This window comes from Homarus americanus, unplaced genomic scaffold (genome assembly GCF_018991925.1).
Source record: "Homarus americanus isolate GMGI-L3 unplaced genomic scaffold, GMGI_Hamer_2.0 scaffold34921, whole genome shotgun sequence".
NCBI lineage: Eukaryota > Metazoa > Arthropoda > Malacostraca > Decapoda > Nephropidae > Homarus > Homarus americanus.
The window spans coordinates 22,490,523-22,498,719 of NW_024741901.1; the positions used below are offsets into that span (position 1 = coordinate 22,490,523).

Here is an 8,197-nt window from a genome sequence, read left to right on the forward strand (position 1 = left end):
AATTGCACTTTTAACGCGTATAACTAGATTGTTTAAACGAGAACTGAACCGTGTGAGAGGCAGTATTTTTATTTTGTTCACAGGGAATTGCTAGTTGTTGTGGTGTACCGTCCTAGCCCCGGAATCTGAAGTAAGGTCCTTATCAACACTAGTAAAGCTTAATAATCAGTTTATAATAGGAACTTCGCTAAAGCTGATTTCTTACTTCAAGATCAAGGAGCAGCTGTTGTTTTTACTAATATTTCTAAAACAACTTTCTATTAATATTTTTTGAATCATTACTGTTTCTTTAATTATTACTACTACTACTAACATTATTATTATTATTATTATTATTATTATTATTATTATTATTATTATTATTATTATTATTATTATTATTATTATTATTATTATTATTATTATTACAACTTATAAGGCGCAATGCAATCTCAGTTGTCCTCATAAAAATATGCAACAACTACTATCATATAACATTATGTAAATTAAATGAAAATACAGGAGGCGGCAATTGCTTCATCTTAGTGATAGATGATTTACGTAATGCTTTTGTCGTCAGCACTGTCGTTATTACAAAAACATTAGCACAAAAATATCTCAGCTGCAATGTGTGTGCGAGTTAGTTTTAGTGACGACATAGTTTACTGCAAAGTATATTTCAGCTGAAGGAAAGAGTCGTGTATTTATTTCAGTACACATGCAAACGAAATCCCCGTCAACACTTACTCCGTGCTAAGTGACACAGTGACACAGTGTGTACTATTGGTGGATCTAGTAAAAGGAGTGGCTGTGAAACAGTAAAGGTCAGGCAGCGCGTCGATACAACATACCCCAGAGGAGGAGGAGGCGAACAGATTAAGTTCAAACTCCCAGATTCTCCAATGTTCATATGTCTTATAATTTTCATCCTTTAGGAGTCATGTTAAGAGTTGACACACACACACACACACACACACACACACACACACACACACACACACACACACACACACACAAGTGAGGAAGTATCTAAATGACTCACATAAACTACTATACAAACTGGTTGTTATGTACAATTAACACTGTTCTTTTATCTGTATATAAGACGATAAGATTAGTCACTACAGTGGGTCGCTGCTGCTTAATGTGCACCTTAAGTTGACTGGTTGTACTATACAGTACTATAACAGTCAGTATATATATATATATATATATATATATATATATATATATATATATATATATATATATATATATATATATATATATATATATATATATATATATATATATATATATATATATATATATATATATATATATATATATAATATATTATATATATATATATATATATATATATATATATATATATATAAATATACATGATTAGCGTTGCATCATACCTTCCCTGTTAACTCAAAGGCGTCCGATTGTTATATTTGAAATTCATTACAGTATTATCCAGCAATGCCAGTAGAAATGCTTTCACTGAAATAAGGATACAACTTGAAACAGAGTGAGTTGATCATGAAGTGCGGGAGGGAGGAGGTAGGGTGGCTGAATCATGTCAAAGTCTAGGGTACAATAAATCCTTTAGTTTTTGCAAAATGAATATTGCACAAATTATTCTGCCAAAAAATATATCTCCAAGCAAAAGTGCAGCTGCATACACAGTACGTCAGTCCTCCACTGCCATCCATGGAAACTTTTTTCCCTGTATCGGGAAAAAATCGGTGTTGGCTGGAAGGAAACATGTGGCCAGCGAGTGTTATAGAAGAGGGGACGTAGGGAGGAAGTAGGGGAAAAAAATGCTCACCGAGGACGTGGAGAAAAAGTTTGTCAGTAAATCAGACAAAGTTACCGGGTGTTTGGCCTGGTTGACACAGCCTATAAGATAGTGTAAGAATCTTGGGAGCATTTATCCCCAAGAATAGAATAACACTTCATCTTAGGCTTGACATACAATTCTTTTCCTACCATAGAAAGAAGACATATTACAAGAAATAAATCATCGTTTATGGCGAAAGGAAATATCGACGTAAATAAGAAAATTTAGAGAGCGAGACGAGGAAGTCTCCCTTGGACCCATGCTATAGCTCTAAGGTAATCTACGTTGTGCTAGTTTAAGGGGAGACTCAACCAGGTATGACATAACCCTTTAACGTTCAAGATACTCAGGTAATGTGTTAGTGACAAGATCTTATTTACCATTTATACTTTCTATTTTTTAGGGCATATCTTCATCCTTATTTTATTCCTCTACCTACCTCCCTTATTTTTCTTGCATCTGCTCCTCTGTTTCTTCCATTTGTTCTCCCTTCCCTTTGTGTTTTTCCTTCCTTCTCTTATCCCAATTACTCTTGTTACTCTTCCATTCGGTTTCGTTTTTCCTACTTTGTTTTTCTCTTTCATCTAATTCATGGGTATTTTTCATCTCCTTTTTTCCGTATTTTTTTTTATTTTTTACTTTTATTCTTATTTTCTAATGATTGTTTCCATCAGTTCCTTCTTGTTTTCATTAATCCCTTGATGACGATGATTTGACCCCTTGAAAACAATGACTTGAACCCTTGACGATGATGACTTGATTTCATGACTACAATGACTATAGAGTAGGATAAGTTAAATCCTCATATTGAAGAGGTTAAGTCATCGTCTTCAAGGGGTAAAGTCATCATTCTCAAAGGGTTAAGCCATCATCCTCAAGGGGCTAAGTCATCAAAGGGACTAAGTCATCATCCTCAAAGGGTTAAGTCATCAATCCTCAAGAGTTTAAATCATCATCCTCAAGGGGTTAAGTCATCGTTCTCTTTCCTCTTATTATTTTCTTCTCAGTTCTCTCTTTATTTTAGAATTTCTCGGATTATTATCTTTAATCTTCTTTTGTCTCATTTTTTATTCTTTCCTTTTATCTATCCTTCCCACATCATTAGATCTTCTGCATCATACATCACTCTCTCTCTCTCTCTCTCTCTCTCTCTCTCTCTCTCTACAGCATCACCAGGTCTCCTTAACATTATATAATCGAACATAATTTTAATCTATTTATTCTCCTTGATTATTCTCTTTCTCCCTTCGTCATCGGGTCAGCTTTATCCCCTTATCATCTTTATCGAATTTTCGGTTAAACAGCGATCAATTTCCTTCCTATAAGTGAACGTCAAGGAATTTAAATATGTGATTCAGACCCCCGTAGATTGTATACATTCTAACACGGGTCATTTTTTCCAGCCATAAACCAAGTTCCCAGTGGTGACGTTATTCGGGTGAACATTCGTCAGGGATAGAGTCTGTGAAGGTGTGATTGTGGGGGAAAACAAACGCCAGGCAGTTTTAATTGCTCGTGGTGGAGCTGACTTTATGATACGGGCTATAGATGTTACAGGTTCCTCAACGACATTGTCGTGATGTGTGGTCCTTTCGTCTACCTCCTGTCCCCACTAAGATCCACCCTGCTCTATGTCTGGTTTCAGGGGTGGAAGGAGGATGACATTATTCTCTAAGATATTGATGCCTACACACCTGCCACCCACACAGACGTCCCGAGGGGTTCTCACTATCCCAAGAACGTCACAGTCGTCCTCCCACACCTCCTTCCTTCACCTTCTGTTCCCTCCCTCCCTCCCTCCCTCCCACGCCTTCCTTCCTCAGGTCGTGGTGATGAATCGGGTCTTCATTGTCCCGGGTTGGTGTCCTGCTGCTCGGGTCTTCCATTCACGGCATATGTCCTGACCCCCTGAGGTGTCGTCAAGTCCTCCGCGATGCACACACAAATGCAAACAGACAATCACGAATACTAGCACTGGCACACACGAACGCTACCACCGGCAAACACAAAGAATAGCATTGGCAAACACCGACAAACATGAAACCTAACGCCAGGTTGCCACTAAAGGTGAACAACTCCCACCGGCGCTATAACACATTCTTGTAACTCATAAACCTGACGACAGAGAAAAATGATTGTGTAAGATGCCCGAGATATTGTTGGGATGTAACTTCATTATCAATTTGAAGGTTTCATGTTCACAATTTCCGGACAAAGGACGGAAGGGCAGATGGAAAAACGGAAGGACAAACGGATGGAAACATCTCCCCCAACCCTACCCCTCACTCCTCTGAATCATTACTCAGCCTAGGATCACCACTTACCCCAACTGGATCACCACTTTTCTTCCTCAAGGGGATCAGCCCACCCGGGCACAGGTCACCGACCCGCATCAGGGCCTGAGGGGCGAAAATATAATAATAATAATAATAATAATAATAATAATAATAATAATAATAATAATAATAATAATAATAATAATAATAATAATAATAATAATAACAGAAACTATAAATAAATACAAAAAAAAAGATCAAGAGTGAGAAAAATTATGTGGATGTTGTGTTGCCAAAGTAAGAGAAACAATTGAGACCCTGCAATTGTGTGTAAATCAGGTAGAAAGTCAGATCAGCAACCTGGGACTTGGTTACAATATTTGTGATGCCATATGGCAGCAGGGTCTACCATTAGACAATACATTACGCTTCCAATATCTTCCCAGGCGGTAGTACCTCCCTGTTTGGTAGCTACCTACTACCTACTTACCCCCTCCGGATCACCACTTAACCCCCTATGGATCACCATTAATACCCATTCGCTAGATCATCACCCTCCCTCTAGGCTCATCGACCACCCACATGGATCAGTTCCCACTTGCCCCAGGAACACAGCCCACATGACTTAGGATCGCCGCCCACGGAATCTCTGTTGTGACCTCCAGTCCCCATCTTAAATCTGCTTTTCTGCCGCCATAAATCACTAGCAGATTCTCTTCCCTCTTCCTCCCTCCTCTTTCTTCCTTCCTCTTCCATCATCCCTCCATCCTCCCCTTCCTTCCTCCGTTTTCCCCGCTCTTCCTCTCTTTCTTGTCCTCCCCTCCCTTCATCTCTCCTTTGCTTCATTTTATCTCTTTTCTCCTACTCCTCCACTTCGCTTCTTTCTCCCACCTCCTCTTCTCCTGTATTCCTCCCCCTTCTCCATATCCTAATTTTACTTGCCTCCCTCCTTCCCTCCCCTTTCTCCTTCCTCTTAAACCTCTCCCTTCCTCCCTCGCCTCTATCTCCTGCCTTTCCTTCCCTTCTCCTCTCTTCTTTCCCCTCGATCCTTCTTCTTACGCTATTTCCTTTCACTCCTCTTTCCTCTTTCTAACCTTCCCTCTTTTCTTCTTCCATTCACTCCCTCCTCCTCCTCCTCCTCCTCTGCTCATTTTTTTGTACTTACCACCCCTCCCTTTCTCCTCTTTTTATTCCTATTATGTCTCCTCTTTCTTCCCTTCCATCTATCTCTTCTTCCTCCTCTACCATCTCTCTCTTTCATCACTTTATTGTCTATTTTCCTCGTCTTTTCATTCCACTCATTTTTGTTCCAATCTCGATCCTTTCCTAGTAATTCTATATCATTTCCACTCAATCATTTTTTCTCCTCTTCCCTTCTTCTTCTTCTTTCCCCTCCACTTTCCTCCTTTTCCTTGCCTTTACCTCCCACTTTCCTCTTCCCCGCTTCCCTCTCCTCTCCTCTCACTCTGTATCCCCTTGACCCCACTCTGCTTGCAGGTAAATATTCTCTCACTTAAATGACCGCATTTTCCCTCACGTCTCCTCCTCCCCCCCCCCTCCTTTGTATCTTCCCTCGGCGATCTGTATTCCACTTCACTCACCTATATTCACCTCCTATACCTATTACACACACCTGTAAATACCTCCTGTATCGATCACACACCTGTACTCATTCCTGTACTTGCCACACACCTGTAATCACCTCCTGTACCTATCACACACCTTTAATTCTCCCTTTACCTGTCCTTTCTGACTTAACTGATTTATGTTATTGTGTACATGAGGGACGTTTGTTGCGTTTATTATATGAGGCTCAACTTTATCGGTGGTCGGTAGCTCTCTCTCTCTCTCTCTCTCTCTCTCTCTCTCATAATAGACGTAATTAGATATTTCTACTGATTTTTGTTACCTCATTTTTACTATTTTATTAATATTTCCGTCCATTTCTAGAGATTTCTTTTGGTTTCTAATAAATCAGTAATTTTCATGATTTTCCGTCATTTTCAATAGTTTATACTTGCTGGGGTTAAATCACTTTATTATCAAAACTGTCAGTACATTGCTGTCAGGTGTCAGAAGTAATAGTAGTTGTAGTAGTAGTAGTAGTAGTGTTGTTGTTGCTGCTGTTGTTATCTATTATATATGTACAGTTATATCTAATGATTTTTAAAACTGGCGACACATTCCCAAAGACTTATCTCTCCATATGGAACATGAAGCATACCATAGCTCCAAACATCACCTAAAGTAATTGATATATTTCACAGTAGATTACAACATTTTTCAGTATAGTTATATTGTGCATCTGGAAGCACACGATCAGTCCTCTCCAAGCCAGCCAACTGTTCAAAAGTTTCCAGAAAGCTTGTTGGAAGGCTTGGGTATTCCTCGAACTTTCATACAAAACTAAGAAGATTTTAGCACTCACTGTACATATTTACAGCAGGAAATTAACACACTCCTCCTCTGGATACATAAACCAGGTACGAGACGTTACCAGGACGACACAAACACCTGTTACCTGCAATACCTGGGAGGCGGTGAGGTACAACACGTGTGGCAGCAACATGGCTGTGTATGCTGCCAGACCAGGATGAGGGAAAGTTAGTGTCGGGATAAATATAGCCTAACCTCTAGTTTAGTATACAACGAACATGCTGTTACATTTGCATTCATTTGCAGTTATTGCAGAGTTAACACAGTTGAATTTAACCTAGAATAGTTTGATTGCTTGTCGTTTTGAGGATTAATGAACAGAATTAATGTTAGATTTCTTGATTCTTAAATAATTCACAGAAGAAAAATAATATCATTCAGGTTGACATGCATGTGTATATTTCACGTACACAATTTAAAATCATGTTGGTGTGTAAAGTTTGGTGCAATCAACTCGGACACTAAGACTGTGAGCAGTACCCGGGACCATTGGTCCGCGAGGCGAACGCTCTAACAATGAGCTTATGGATGACCAGCAGGAGGGAAAATTAATTCCTCTGGCAGCGGTGGGATTTGAACCCACGCCTCCGAAGAGACTGGTGCCTTAAACCAGCGCCTTAGACCGCTCGGCCACGCTACCGATAGCAAAATTGGTAGTTGTGGTGGTTTTGTTAGTGGTAGTGTTGGTAGGTTTGGTAGGAATGGGAGTTGTTTTAAGGGTAGTGGTTGTAGTTTTGCTAGTACATGTAGCAGTTGTGGTGATTTTAGCTAGTGAGTGTGGCTTTGTGGGTAATGATAATGGTTTTCCTAGTAGTGGTCGCAACAGCAGTAGTAGTAGTTGTAGTAATAGTAGTGACATTCGTAATAGTAATACAGTATTGGTTTATGCAGGAATAATATAGCGCAGTGTTTTGTGTCTGCATGTTTATCTTCTTCAAAGACAAGCTTATGGAGGAAATAAACCAAGATATATACATATATATATATATATATATATATATATATATATATATATATATATATATATATATATATATATATATATATATATATATATATATATATATATATATATGAGAGAGAGAGAGCAGAGGAAGTACACGACAAGAGAGAGAACAGGTCGCCCAGCATACATCACCCACTATCACCACATCACTATCTCCCCCAGACACCAGGGCTGACATCGCCACCGATAGGAAATTCATTACCCGGGGGCCTCCCGAGCTATAACACCTGATCCCTCGGGCCTCAAGCTGCCACTGTCAACTTATGAACTCTTCCCTGACTGACTGACTGACTGACTGACCGAGTGAAAGCTCACGTTCCCTCAGCCCATCCACACCACTAGCTCCTTATTGCACCATCGAGTCTCATGCTCTAAGTGTCTGTTTACACTGTACTTACCCACCGTAGCTGTTGTGTTAATGAAAAAATATATGAAAATAGTAACTTGTTAGCTGTTAATTATGACGAAATAGATGTTAGAAAGTAGATATTAACATCTCACAATACTTTGATTTTGTAAAACTGATGGAGAGAAACTGATCCTAAGCGTCGCTGAGGTTTTGTTCCAATATTCCAAGACCAAATTCTAAAGGCAATAAGGATCGCTAAATGTAGTTTCAGTCGTGCCATTGCTTCCAGGTGTTCAGACGAGTCAAAACAAACTCGCTCT

General features: G+C 39.3%; 1 non-coding gene across 1 annotated transcript; it reads right to left on the reverse strand.

The window, feature by feature from the left end:
• Positions 1-7,080: 7,080 nt before the first annotated feature.
• Trnal-aag lies at positions 7,081-7,162 on the reverse strand. Its single transcript has one exon. It is a non-coding gene; the product is annotated as a tRNA-Leu (tRNA).
• Positions 7,163-8,197: the final 1,035 nt, after the last annotated feature.